We start from the raw sequence: 15,138 nt of genomic DNA on the forward strand, positions 1-15,138 counted from the left end.
CTATATTTTCCTAACATATCATTTTGTATTTAAATTGTGTTTTTATTTTGTATACTATATTACAGAAATCAAATGCAAATACACATTCTACATCATTAATGTATTATAAATTATGCACCATTTTGTTAAATGCATACATATAAATATGTATACTTTGCCGGCAAGTAATAATAGTTTTCTAACAGATGCCCAATAAGCAGACATGGAACAAAATATAATGGAATGGGGCAGACAGGAGCCATATTGAAGTAAAAAGTTTTTACTTGCATGTTCTTTATTGAATATCTGCCAATCCATGCAGATCAGCTAAGCCCACACATCACACCTATTCTTGAAATATAAAACACAAAACACAATGTTGTATCGCAGTCGCAGCATCCCGACCGACAACCTATGCATTTTCATCCTCCACTTTTTCCATTATTTACCTATACATATGCAACTTTGTTGCCTACACTTTTTGTACGTACCAGCTGATTCGAGTGGAGTGCATAATAATCGTACTTTGTATTTGTTTTGCTAAATATATATTATTTACCTAATCATTAAACAAAGTAGCGCCGCAGTCACTATCTATGTCAGTGGTCGGCATGAGAGGATCTGTCACTGTGTTGGTGAGCACGAAAAAATAGTAGCCCAGTGAGAAATTGGAATTAAAATTAAGCAATTTTTATTATTAATTAATAGTATAATGAAAATTAACAAATTGTCTTTTGAGGATATATTCCCTATTATCTTTAAAAGGCTTGGAACATAAAGGCATTGCGTGGCATCAAAGGCATTTAGAATCATAAAATATTTCTCGCAGGGCATATTTCGTTTTGCGCTATGGTCTTGCGTGATGTTAATTCGTTGATGGCTCGACAACGACTGAACGATAGAGCGTAAGCGTACGTGTGAAGTTAGTTTGCAAAATTTTGCTATGAAATGCCGACCACTGATCTATGTACACATTTGTGTTTTCATTTTTATTTACATTTCTCGTTATTGCACAATACACTTTTAAGCTTTTTATCAGCTACTTTTCGACTTCCACTTTACTAGAAAATTTGTAAACATACGATTTAGCGATTACTTGAAACATTTTATTTAGCACTGATTGATTTTAAAGCACTAGCTGTTCTTTGTTTTGGTAACATAAAATCGTTTATACTAGCGCTATTTTTCATTTCAGTAGCAAGCCGTTTTTCATTATTTATATATTTCAATGATTTTTACACAACGCGTAAATTATCCGCTACAGAAATATTTTGTAGTTTATTCCACACCATGTTTTCAGCAACTGTCAAATGCGAATAGCCTCGTCTGAGGTAAACGTCAACTTGCTGCGTTGCTTTGTGCCTATTCGTACGATTCAGCGAGTACGAACTCACCAGCTTGTTGGTGAAACTGCGCATTGCAGTGTTGCCACATTTTTAATTGATTGTGTTTAGAAATGCGGATATAATATTCAACTTTACTATGGCGCAAAGCCAAACACACATACATACATAGAAATGCAGAGATAAATAAAGAAGAAGAAGAGAAATATAATTGGAAAGTACGTGCCATTCCTAATGAAAAATTAGTAAAATTATATTTTTTTAAATGAAAATAAGTAACTTAAAAAATATTAAAATTAATTTAGAGTTATTTTTATAAAAGAAAAAATCAATTTTGTGAAAATGTATAAAAAAGTAATAATATTGATGTTAGTTTTATAAAAGAAAAAGGAATAAAATGTAAAAATTTAACAGTATTAACTTTTTATTAAAAAAATAAACAATAATAATAATGAATAGCAAATATACAATAACTAATAATAATAACTAACGATTTGCCGCCACGAATTTCCGTACTAATGTCAAACAATAAAAAAAAACAACATAAGTAAGCAAATCTACGGTATAATGAGTCAAATGTGATTCATATTAAGTTTAAATTTGAAAATTAGTTTGCAAAACTTTTTCGCGTTTCATTATTGTAAGCAGGAACAAACGTTGAGCTCATTAAAATCACGAAATTTCTGAACTAATAACTTTTGGCAAGCACCTGAGGTATTGAAATGCCCCAAATTCCGCCGAATGCAAAACAATGCAAACTTTCCATTTGCTTTTGTATTCACGGATTATAAGCATACGATAAAAAAGTCATAAATCCGAATTGAAATCAAAATTATTTTACGCACTCAACTGCAACCTGATTGCACTGGCTTGGAAAATTCATTTTCATAATTTCCTTTATCCGCTACAATTCGCAACATTCCCTCTGCCGCACACGCCCACACCTACATACAATCACCACTTAGAAGTTTGGGTAAATTTTAATGACGAAATATTTTTAATTTTCTTCTGGTCATAAAAGGAAACCTCTGATTATTCGAAAACCGCTGATGGGTGAGAATGAGTGGGGTTTAATAATTAAATACATATGTTTGTATGTATATATTTTTAATGCGCTTTTTACAATACATTCTAATGAAATTGCTTAAATGCACTTGCTTTTTTCGTTTCCAGTTCCTTTTTTTCAAACGAATTTATTATTGTAATGAGAAATGATACATTTTTTTGTTGAACTCAAAGTTTTTCATTATTTTAGTGAATATAATAAATATAAATAAAATGGGAAGACATTGAAAATAGAAACCATTAACTTTGCTTCTTAATATTCTGAGGTTTAAGGAAATTTTTCTTTTCACCGCAGTCATTGACAAACTCAAAAAGTATCTAACTGTAATACTTTTAACCAATATTATTGTGCAATTCAAACAGGGATAGTTAGCTTCGTGATTGTTGTGCGCCTTTTCATGTAACTTTTTTTGTCAAAATAGCTGAATAAACTACAAATAAATGAAAGTAAGTCACTTTCAGTTCTCCTCGAAGGGGGAATGTTGAAGAGAAATGTTCGAGTTAATCAAAAGTTACCTGAATACACAAAACCAAAATGAGCAAATGTCGAATCACAGCATTGAGTGGTATTAAGATAAAGCTTTGGTCTGCATTTTTACTAATCAAAACATATGCGTATGTGTAAGCACGTTTGTCGATGTGTTAGTAAACTTTTGTATATTTGTATTTCGAATCAATATAGTATCGCTAAAGTAAATTACTACGTTGCAACTAATATGAACACTAAACAGCCGAGTTTACTCCATACAACATGTTGTACGAAATTCCAAATTTACAAAGTCATGGAATTTAAGTGTGCTCTGCCCAATCCATAAAAAAGGAGACCCCATAATCTGCGCCATCTACCGTGGGTCTCCTCAACATCGCATATAAGATTCTAGCGAGCGTGTTGTGTGAAAGATTAAATTCCACCGTCAATAAACTGATTGGACCTTATAAGTGTGGCTTTGGTCTGGAAAATCAACAACTGACCAGATATATAAAAAGAGGATCGACACACATCACCTCTTCGTCGATTTCAAAGCTGCTTTGGACAACTCATGTAAGAGCGGCCAATACGAAAAGCTCGATAAGGACCTCTCCGAGCCGTTCGACACCAAACGAGGTTTCAGACAAGTCGACTCCCTATCGTGCTAATGCTGACGAAAATTATTCGAGCTGCAGAGTTTAATCGAGCAAGTACAATCTTCTACAAGAGTGTACAGCTGCTTACGTACGCCGATGATATTGATATCATTGACCTCAACGACCACGCCAGTAATTCTACTTCTCCAGACTGGAAGCTAAGCAAATGGGTCTGGTAGTGAACAAGAACAAGACGAAATATCTCCTGTCTTGGCTTCCACGTCACTGTTGACAGTCATAATTCGTCTATCTTGGAACCAGTATTAACACCGACAACAATGCCAGCCTCGAAATCCCACGCAGAATAACTCTTGCCAACAGGTGCTACCACGGACTGAGGAGGCAATTGAGAAGTAAAGTCCTCTCTCGACGAACAAAAACCAAACTCTATAAGTCGCTCATTATTCCCATCGTGCTATATGGCGCAGAAGCATGGACGATGACGACATCTGATGAGTCGACGTTGCGAGATTTCGAGAGAATGGTTCTGCGAAATATTTATGGTCTTTTGCGCAATATAGTCTTCTAGTATTTTTCGTAGCTGTTAAATTTCAATGCGGAAGATCTGGTTGTACAATAGTTTTACTTTCACTAGTTCGTTCTCAGTCAAGCGCATCTTGCAGCAAACTACTTGTATTATCGTTCCGTCTAGCTTGATGTCCTTGCACGGTTGGCATTGCTGTCTTACATGCTAATGTTATCGCTACATCGGTATCGTATCCACTTACGTATGGCGCCTGTCTTATGTTGTTGCAAACAACTGCTAACCGAACAAAATTATAAAACCGAAATGTTGTGTAAGGCATTTAAGCGTAAAAACTTACCAACACGATAACAAAGTTCGAATAAAATAACTTAAGCTTACATCAAATTCTTTTTTGTTTTTCTTACGAATGCGTAATTCTGTATATTTTACCGTTATATGCACTGTTTTACAAGTTGCAAACTGTTGCAAAAAATAAAAAAAATGATTTCACACAAAATTCTTAACGAGGGCCAACTCAGCAGTCATGATTCGAACACATCGATTTTCCGTTTGCATCAGGTAAACCCTTAGGAACACATACTACGAGCATCTAACGTGTTTACCGTGATTTATGGCCTTGCCGAAATCCTCTTGTTGGCATAAATTATTCAAATTCAATCGTTTAATGGGTGCAATCTCTCACTTGGTTCGATATGTAAGCTTACGTTCTTACATATATAGTACATACATATATAGTTTCCGTTGCATATATGTATATGTGTCTGTATGTATAAAGGTGAGTGGTGAAGCAGAATCAGAACTTGTATAAATTTAGTTGGCAAAATAGAGTGCCCAACAATTGAACTTAATACGTGTAGCAGGTGGCTAATGTATGGATTTGGAATTATTTTAGGAAAAGGATATGCAAAGCACTACCTTCAATTTGAATAGACATGCACACATTTGAATAGTAATATAGAAGACACCCGCCTATGCGTATCAGCATTTTGCAATTTTGCTTTTGATAATCTGCGCAGTTCGTATACTGGAGTGATGCATCAGTTTGTCATTTCCAAGAAGGGTTTGCATATTTTTGCTTTTGACATGTGTTGCGAATCTAACCAATTTTTTTATCTGAAGAAATGACCTAAATTATGAAGTTCACGTTAATTTTTGTAAATCTTTTTGGTTTCCGTTTTTGAAATGAAAGGACTTTACTAAATAATACAGAATTTTACCACATGTTCATTTTCAAAATCTGCCTTAGGATTATTAATAACAATTATGTTTAAATTCTTTATTCAACTACAAAATTTATATTTTTGTGTTTAATTCTACCTCTTAGCGTGCCGTCTCCTTGAGCGCAGTAAGCTCAAAAAATAATGTAATACAAACTTTTAAATTTATGATAAGGTATTTACAGCAATATACAAAAATAAACAAAAATACCCCTTTACAACATTCTGATATAAACACGCATATAAGGGCGGTGCGATAAGTATTTAGGCAACACAAAATGAAATTTAGTTCGATAAAGCGATGCTCCAACATCTTGAACTCGTAAGGAGGGCCGGAAAGAGGTCGCTGATGATCCTCGCCTAAAAAGCGAAGAATGAGCGATTCCAAAGTGAAAACGTTGCTCATTGTGGTTTTTGACATCAAAGGCATTGTCCACCATAAACTTCTTCCTCCTGAACAAACCGTCAATGCCAACTTTTACGTGGAAAACCTCAAGAGACTCAAACGAAGGGTCAATCGGGTCCGACAAAACATCGCAACCGATTGAAAGTTACACCACGACAACGCCCCGGCTAACACCGCCTTTCTTGTGAACAGCTACTTAACCAAGGTCGGCATCCCAATCTTTTGCAGCCCAGATGTCGCCCCTGGACTTGTTTTTGTTTCCTTACCTGAAAATGCCAATGAAAGGCAAGCATTTTGAGACGACAGAAAGGATCCAAGCAGCATGCACCTCGACTCTCAAGGCAATTCCGGAGAATGCCTTCCGTGACGCCTTCTATGCTTGGAAATAGCACTGGCAGCGCTGCAACGGTGCAGAAGGAGCCTGTTTTGAAAGTTTTTAAAGAATTATAACCAACGATTGTTTCAATAAGTTCTTTTAAATCGACACAGTGCTATTACTTTCCAGACAACCCCTGTATATGTATTTAAGTCAGAGGTAATCGATGTTGATTAGATCTTGTGAATCCCAGCAGGCGATAGTTAAAACTTTTAGGCTGGCTTTACCTTCTTCGCAGCAAGATCGCGGAATAAAGTCCACTGTTTTGACTATCAATTGATTTCTGGTGTATTCTAGTGTCGTCAACGTTCACATAATGACACCGAACCCCCAATGGCTTGCACTTGGCCAAAGACAAGCACTGTTGTGAAGTGGTCTCAAGGTTGCGCTATCGTTTAGAGTAGATGAATTATTCTGTTTTCGAAGATACATATTGTCTCAGTCCAATACGAGATCGCAGACTATTGTCACGTCATCCTGCGTAGTAATCGATTTCGATTTTAGTTACGTACTTTTTGAACCACTCTCGTGTGCTCCACCATTATAGGTGAGTGCAGTTTCCGCTTTCTTGTGACTTGCACTTGCACACAGCCCTACTAGCGAAGCTCAGAAACGCTTCACGATGCAACGGAGCAAATATCTGTACTTACACTCAGGTATGAAGTACATATGTACATATATACTATACATGGACATATGCATATGTAATATCACATGATGCTGTTATTGTACAATGACATGTAGGAAGTTATTTACTCACATATTTACAAGATGTTTCCCCAATGATCACATATTAAGGGATTTTACGAGATTTGCAGCATATTACTACAATATTTAATAACCTTAAGCATAGCATATTAAGAATAATGCGTTAGTATGACTTTTGTTACACTTTTGCTTTCATTGCTCAATATGCTTCAAAGGGCTTATTGTTTATATTCGAATTTAAAGAGATACTTTAATATATATGGTTATCATTTTGACTTGCTGCTTTTCATGTTGGCCGAAAACCAGGTCGATTTACTCAATCTTTAACCTATTATAGGATATTATCTCAGTCTATATACACTCAAAAAACTCAAGATGAAAAATCGCGCATCTCAAAGCTTCAAGTATCAATTACTTTTGGTTCCGGAGTTGTGCCAGTCTGATCCATTTTATCACTGCAGTCGCAGCACTCAACCTCAATATCTAATCTAACCTGATTTATTTGCCTGATTCCCTCTATTTTTTTCACATTCTCCCTTAGGCTTTTAGAATTCGCACCACTTTATATAATACTTGCCGCAATCAGAGCTGAAGTGGTGTGCTACTTTAGTATTGCTCAACTTTTTTCAGTTCGAAAAGTACTCCACATTAATTAAAGTGAACTTTTTTAGAAAATTATGTGAAAGTACATAAATTCCGTTATATACGCACATACATACATACGCACTTGCCAACCTGCCTCCTGCATGAAAGAAATGTGTACATTCACATTCATACGTTATACACACACACACTTAGCCGTTACACGTGACGATGTGTTGGCAGATTTTATAGCAAACAACTTCAGTTTATAGCTCATTTTGTAAATAATCGTAAAAATAAAGCGTTTCTGCAATGTGCTGGGCCACATACTCTAAATTTATTGAAATTTATGCATTTCAGCTTGAGCACATATATACAGGGTGCGCCAACTTTTATGTCCGACAAGTAAACTTGCGCATTTACTGTTGGTTAGACATGGTTGGCAAACCTGAAGCCGGTACAATTCTATCTCTGCATCGCTTTATATCCATAGAATGGCCTGAAAGATTTATATCGAAAAATCTAAAATTCGCTAGAAAAATATTAATTTTTATTAAAACAGCCACTATTGAACAAATGAATTTATTTGGGATTTATATTATATGTATGATCAGCTGTTAGAAATTCAAATGTTATATTCTGCACGACGGGTCCTCTTCAAAATTGCAGGCCTTGTGTCAAATAGAAAAAAAATTTAATTTAAAATTATATTTATAGTTAAATACTTAGTTCAAATATGCTAACCATAGATTGCTGAAAGAACAGCATGCCTATGAGTCCAAGTAATAAAAGCAAAGGTGTTGCAATAGTATAAGCCATTTTGTTGATAGTTTAAATGAGACTATTCGCCAAGTACTATAGATTTTGAAACCTCTGCGCATATTTATATAAAATCAAAAATTATTTCCTTGATAATTTGGCGCAACTATTTTCCAAAAGGCGTGGCAAACCGAAACTAATATTGCATTAAGTGAATGTAAGGGAAATTTGATGCGGCCATAACGTAATTAAGTTACTTTTCACGCGGTATCAAGTGATTTTTTTTCTTTACAATAAAAAATAAAAATAAAACTAATTTTATATACGAAAAACAATTGTCAAAGTAACTGAAAAGAAAAAAACATATTTACTCACTTTCTGCCCATTTGTCCAGTTTTCTCTAGATATGGACTTCACGTCTTCAGTAAACTGAGCAAATTGGCTGGAAACAAAATTAGGGCCTCAACAAGTTTGTCGATGCATGAGTATCACTTAATCGCTTACATTTTACCATCACAAAAGACCGTTGTTTCAAATGTGTAAGCGCCAACACCCGAAAATATTAACCAGACTTTTATTCGAGGATATTGAATAGTCATGCTGTACCCGAACTTATCCTTCCTTAATTGTTTTGTGTCGATTTTGAAAATTCAAAAATCTGCTAGAATGTACCAGAGACAAAGTGTAGAAATACAAAGCATATATTTAGGCTATTAAAGTGATAATTGCATTTTATACTCCACCCAGTACTCTTTGCGCAATTTTAAGTAAATAATTTGATGTGTGCATGACAACATAGTAAAAAGAAATATTCCATTGAAAATACACGACAATCGTGTTTTTTATCTTTAAATTTCTATAGCTTAGAGTCATTTTATGGCATCGCTTTAACTTTAGACACATATTCCTCAGAATTGAACACTCTACAAAAGTGTCCATTGCGACAAAGTCGAAACTTACACCGGCAGGGTAGTACGGGGCTCTAAACCTGATTTTTCCACAAAATTCGCAATTTTTTGTATATATCTCGTAAATGACAACAGCTATAGAACAAATGTACATGACAAACTTGTAGGAAATTTTATTTCCTCGATTCCGAGGTCAAAATCGCTATCATTAATACTTCTCGAGATATTTGGCGGAGTTGGCAAACCTGAAGCCAGTGCAATTCTATCTCTGCATCGCTTTATATCCATAGAATCGCCTGAAAGATTTATATCGAAAAGTCTAAAATTCGCTAGAAAAATATTAATTTTTATTAAAACAGGCACTATTGCACATATGAATATATTTCGGATTTATATTTATTTTATCATATTATGTGAGCAGCTGTTAGAAATTCAAATGTTATACGCACGCCGGGTCCTCTTCAAAATTGCAGGCCTTGTGTCAAATAGAAAAAAAAAATTTAATTTAAAATTATATTTATAGTTATATACTTAGTTCAAATATGCTAACCATAGATTGCTGAAAGAATAGCATGCCTATGAGTCCAAGTAATAAAAACAAAGGTGTTGCAATAGTATAAGCCATTTTGTTGATAGTTTAAATGAGACTATTCGCCAAGTAATATCGATATTGAAACCTCTGCGCATATTTATATAAAATCAAAGATTATTTCCTTGATAATTTTTATTAGCGCAACTAATTTCCAAAAGGCGTGACAAACCGAAACTAATGTTTGTATTAAATGTATGTAAGGGAAATTTGATGCGGCCATAACGTTATTAAGTTACTTTTCACGCAGTATCAAGTGATTTTTTTTCTTTACAATAAAAAAAAATAAAAATAATTTTATATACGAAAAACAATTGTCAAAGTAACTGAAAAGAAAAAAACATATTTACTCACTTTCTGCCCATTTGTCCAGTTTTCTCTCGATATGGACATCACGCCTTCGGCAAACTGAGCAGAATGACTGGAAAAAAACAGACCCTCAACAAGTTTGTCGATGCATGAGTACCACTTAATCTATACCTATATTTTACCATCGCAAAAGACCGGTGTTTCAAATGTGTAAGCGCCAACACCCGAAAATATTAACCAGACTTTTATTCGAGGATATTGAATAGTCATGCTGTGCCCGAACTTATCCTTCCTTAATGTTTTTATGTCGATTTTGAAAATTCAAAAGTCAGCTACAATGGACCAGAGGCAAAATGTAGAAATACATAGCATATATTTAGGCTATTCAAGTGATAATTGCATTTTCTACTCCACCCAGCACTCTTTGCGCAATTTTAAGTAAATAATTTGATGTGTGCATGACACCTTTAGTAATTATACAATTAATTAAACGCAAATGCCAATTGTTTAATTAGGAAAAAACATATTTTTTCCTGTGGGGAAATATTATTCCATACATATGTACATATGTATTTATAAGTAAATTTGTACTTTTAATTAAACGCTTGACACGAAGCAACGCGTCAATATAAATCGTCATTAGAATGCAAGTATTAACCAAATATAGTAGACGGATGGATGTTAAAACAAGTTTGGCAAACATAGTAAAAAGAGATAATCTGGCAGTGGCTTCAAATGATTAATGTTTAACTACCAACGGATAAATATAGCACACCCTTTCTTTCTAATAGGTCATAAAGCAATATGTACTGGTATACAAGAGAACTTTTTGTATCTCAATAATATTACAAAAAATCTGGGGTCGAATCGTTACATCCGTGCACGGATCGGCAAACATACGAAAGAAAATTACGTGATACGTCAATCGTATGCGGTGATTGGCATTATGACATACGATAGCAAACGGATCGTAATGTATTTTCAATTCACAATAGTTTTTAAATTCCACATTGCTTCGGATCGTATTTTTAGGTCACAATAGATGTGGAACTGTCAAAACTGTTGCGAAATTTTCAATAAACTAACAAAAGCTAATTAAATATCAAAATGACTTCATGTTTGTTCTTTTATTTGAGCTCTAGTGAAAGTAATGGGCATACAAAAATAGTGCGGAGGTAGCTAGGAGATCGTAGCAATAGCGTAGGTATAAAAAAAAAGTTATGAATCCTCATTAATAAAATTTTCTTTGTAGATGTATCGTTGAACAAAGCATTGAAATCTTAAAAAGACGGTGGAGTATTTGAAGATATGACAAGAGAGGAAGGTATTAGCCCACAAAAGTGGAAGATTTGCTAACATTTGTGAGGGATTACATAACATCTGCCTAAAATTTACAATTAGTTACGACCCTCAAAAATTGCGATTCTTATCACACACAAGAAATGGACAATGGGATAGCGAACCGCTTCACCGCAATCGACCAAATAAATAATTTTAATTCAAAAATGTATGTATCCCTATCCTTGTAGATAATTTTATTTTTATTGGCAACTAAAATACAAAAATTTGATCAGATAAATAATTTTTTTTTTATTTTTAATGAGATATTCCATTCATTGGTTTCTTGTTTATGTTCTTTATTCCTAAAAATTATAAAAAACTTAAAGTTTAAAAAAATTTTGCTCACATTTCCATAAATTTGTATATTACGATTGGTAGTTTGGGTTCGAACGACGATTCGAACGAACGGATACGTTTATATACTCGTTCACGTGTGTCATCATGCCAGATTACGATAGAAGCGTTGCGATCACGTATGTAAGCGTTACGATCATGTATGTCATAATACGAAATACAGACTTTTACGTGACGAGTGATACGTTCACGGATGTAACGATTCGACCCCTGCTTATACTACAAAAATCTCTTATATAGAATAGAGCTTCGACAATTCAAAATCGATGATCGGTTCGTTTATATGTCTGTATAAATATATGTATATATATGAGGGTGTCTTTTTTTTTCTTTTTGAACTATTTATCTTTTTCAATACCATCATGAAATTTCCTTGGAAATACCCTTAAAAAAATCCCTGAAAATTTGAGCTCCTAAATATAATATTAGCTAAGGCTAAGGCATGTAAAAATTTTCCATTGAAAATACACCACAATCGTGATTTTTTATCTTTAAATTTCTATAGCTCAGAGGCATTTTATGGCATCGCTTTAACTTTAGACACATATTCCTCAGAATTGAACACTCTACAAAAGTGTCCATTGCTACAAAGTCGAAACTTACACCAGTACGGGGCTCTAAACCTGATTTTTCCACAAAATTCGCAATTTTTTGTATATATCTCGTAAATGACAACAGCTATAGAAAAAATTTATGTACATGACAAACTTTTAGGAAATTTTATTTCCTCGATTCCGAGGTCAAAATCTCTATCATTAATACTTCTCGAGATATTCGGCTTTTTAAGTAAGGCTGTATGGAATTTTCATAGATTTTTTATTATATACCATCTATGTCTGTTACGCACACACAAATACTACTGTGATCAAATTGAAAGGTGAATTTTGTCCAATTCATTTCCTTCAAAGTAATCCTCTCCCGCTGCAATACACTTATGCCAACGAATTTTGCAGTCATCATAGCACTTGGAAAAATCCTTCGTCGCGATGGCAATCAGAGCCTTCTTCGATTCAGCTTTTATATCCTCAAAACGATGTACTTGGAGTGGTCATGTGAATTTGCTGAATACCCAGAAGTTACACGAAGGTAAATCAGGCGAATGCGGTGGTTGCGGCAGGATATTAGTTGAAAATGTGGCGGAATGATCTCGAATAACCAATGCAGTATAAGATGGTTCATTATCCCACTTCTTTGTTCAATAAATTCAGATATAGTAAAAATCGAAGAATTCACTTTAAGAGCCAAAATGACGCTTATCTCAAATACCAATAAATATTTTGACGTGAAATTTAGCACAGATATTACTAACAGTGCTACCAACTTACAGTAATATAAATTAAAAATTCATCTTTCAATTTGATCAGAGTACTATGTAAATATCTACTACAAAATGAACAAAAAGTCAATAATAAAAAGAAATAATAACATAATAAACCAAAAAAGACGAAATATTATTAGCCATTTTGGTAATCTAAGATCAATAACATTGAAACAATTCGTTACCGAAATGATTGTGTTTAAATCCTTTTTTTTTTTTTTAATTAACTGCCATCCTAAATATATTTGCAATAGTTTTATTTTTAAATCATAGTAACCGGTAGACATTTATTTTCGTAAAAAGATCGTTTTGCCACATTTTGTTTTGTTTAAAAATTCTATTATGTGAGCAGCTGTTCCCAAATTATATTCTGCATGATGGATCCCAATCGCGCCCTCGGCAGTTTCCAGCCTGCGAATAGAATAAAGTGTTATAAAAACATAATTACAAGTACTTCAGCAATATCATTTTACCACAGATTGCTGAATTAACAGCATTCCTATGAGTGCAAGTAATAAAAGCAAAGGTGTTGCAATAGTAAGCGTCATATTGTTGTTAGATTGAATGAAACTATTTGCCAAGTAATATAGATTTTGAAGCCTGTGCGCATATTTAAATCAAATCAATAGTAATTTCTTGTTTATTTTTATTGGTGCAACTAATTTCTAAATGGCGTGGCAAACCGAAACTAATGTTGCATTAAGTATACCTGTGTAAGGGGGACTTCAAGAGATTTAATGCAAGTAATATCGCAGTTTTTGTACTGTGGTGGGCATCACGCCGATGTGTTGAGAATGAGGTATGTAGTGTGGGATGAAAAAAATGATGCGCATGATGCCAATGTGTTGAGTATGGTGTGTGTAGTGTGTGGTGAAAATGTGGTGTGTATGTGTGGTGGGTATTAGAGGGGGCGCAGAAGCTCATTTAACCAAATATATTTGACATTATTTTTCTAGGTTGGTATAACTGTCAGTGACATCTGTGCCAAAGGCCACATCAAAATAATCACTAGTGTTTAGTATACGTTTGTCATTATATGAACTACATAAAGTGCATCCCATGATTTTTACTATGAGTGAAATTATTCAATTCAGAATGTTGGAAAAGACCTTCGGTGATAATTGTTTGTCGCGAGGACGTGTTTTTGATTGCCACAAATTATACAAAGAGGGTCGATGGCGATAAGTCTTAGATCTATGCTTACGATCTGGAAATAGGTCTTCGGCGGAATATCGTGGCAAAGCTGAGCCGAAAAAAAGACATCAACGCAGGTCAAAAATCAAGGTTATGTTGAAAGTTTTCTTCGATTATCGAGATGTGGTGCCCTTCAAATACCTTCCGAATGGCCAAAAAGGAATACAATTTGGAACTCAGATAAAGTATATACAAAAATCGTTTTTAAAAGCAAGAAAAAAATATCACATACATATATATTAAGTTTAAGTAATGCAAAAAACCAATAACAAAAAAAAAAATTGAAAAGGCAGATCTGCATAAGTTTTTATTCAATAGATGTCCAAAAAAATTTGATGTACTACGTGAATATACGTTTGATGTTGTAAAGTTCTTGCTAAATTGTGGTTTCACTGCAATGCAATATGAAATGAACAACAGTTCAAATGAAAAGTCCCCGCTCTGACATATAGATGGCGCTATTAAAATGTGGATCCATAATTTTTAGTTAACCCTAATCTTGAAAGGTACGAATATAAATTTGACGCTTGTCGGATCATTAGTTTGTGAATTTTGTGAAAAGTAAGTTTTATTATTGTAAAAATGGGTAGAAACGAGTTCCGCGTGTTGATAAAATATTGCTTTTTGAAGGGGAAAAATGAAGAGGTAATCGACGAAACCAAGACCGAATTTTGTAGAAAAGGACAAATCGTACTACAAAAATTATATCGAAAAGTTGCATTGTCGCTATGATCAGTGTAGCACTTTTGAGGGAAATAAAAAACGAAACGATTTTTGTCAAAAGAATGTGTTTTACTATGGTAAGCCGGAAACTTTTCAATCGAACTGTTATGTAAACGTATTCGACGAACTTTACACACATACAAGTTGGGTAGAGAGAAAGTGTAGAAATGCGTGGCATATATTTAGGCGATTTAAAGTGATAATTGCATTTACAACTCTCGACGGTGTTTTTTGCTCAACTTTAATTGTATAATGTGATGTGTGCATGACACCTTTAATAATTATGTAATTAATTAACAAATGTTCGGGGAATTTAAATCGCAAACTTCAGTGGTCTAGTTAAAATGACATGTCA

General features: G+C 34.0%; 1 protein-coding gene and 3 long non-coding RNA genes across 6 annotated transcripts in view; all 4 read right to left on the reverse strand.

Moving 5' to 3' along the window:
- The window catches only part of LOC105230846 (heparan-sulfate 6-O-sulfotransferase 2), a 96,910-nt gene extending 95,622 nt beyond the window's left edge, over window positions 1-1,288 (reverse strand). The window contains exons 1-2 of one of the 3 annotated variants that reach the window (XM_049448264.1): window positions 939-1,288; window positions 539-569 (exon numbers count right to left, since the gene is read on the reverse strand). The gene's annotated coding sequence lies outside the window, so the exon portion shown is untranslated. Of the gene's footprint in view, window positions 1-470; window positions 570-938 lie in introns of those variants that run through there. The other 2 variants (XM_049448266.1, XM_011211839.4) reach the window with 2 other exon arrangements.
- Window positions 1,289-7,816: 6,528 nt separating this feature from the next.
- LOC109579871 (uncharacterized) lies at window positions 7,817-8,378 on the reverse strand. Its single transcript, XR_002184010.3, has 2 exons — window positions 8,033-8,378; window positions 7,817-7,959 (listed from the first exon to the last, which is right to left on the reverse strand). It is a non-coding gene; the product is annotated as an uncharacterized LOC109579871 (long non-coding RNA).
- A 902-nt stretch (window positions 8,379-9,280) lies between these two features.
- Window positions 9,281-9,854, reverse strand: LOC125776432 (uncharacterized). The gene is made up of 2 exons (XR_007421704.1): window positions 9,506-9,854; window positions 9,281-9,430 (listed from the first exon to the last, which is right to left on the reverse strand). It is a non-coding gene; the product is annotated as an uncharacterized LOC125776432 (long non-coding RNA).
- A 3,296-nt stretch (window positions 9,855-13,150) lies between these two features.
- On the reverse strand, window positions 13,151-13,589 carry LOC125776433 (uncharacterized). Its single transcript, XR_007421705.1, has 2 exons — window positions 13,340-13,589; window positions 13,151-13,277 (listed from the first exon to the last, which is right to left on the reverse strand). It is a non-coding gene; the product is annotated as an uncharacterized LOC125776433 (long non-coding RNA).
- Between the last annotated feature and the right edge of the window lie 1,549 nt (window positions 13,590-15,138).

The sequence above is a fragment of the Bactrocera dorsalis genome, chromosome 2 (genome assembly GCF_023373825.1).
Source record: "Bactrocera dorsalis isolate Fly_Bdor chromosome 2, ASM2337382v1, whole genome shotgun sequence".
NCBI classification, from domain to species: Eukaryota; Metazoa; Arthropoda; class Insecta; order Diptera; family Tephritidae; genus Bactrocera; species Bactrocera dorsalis.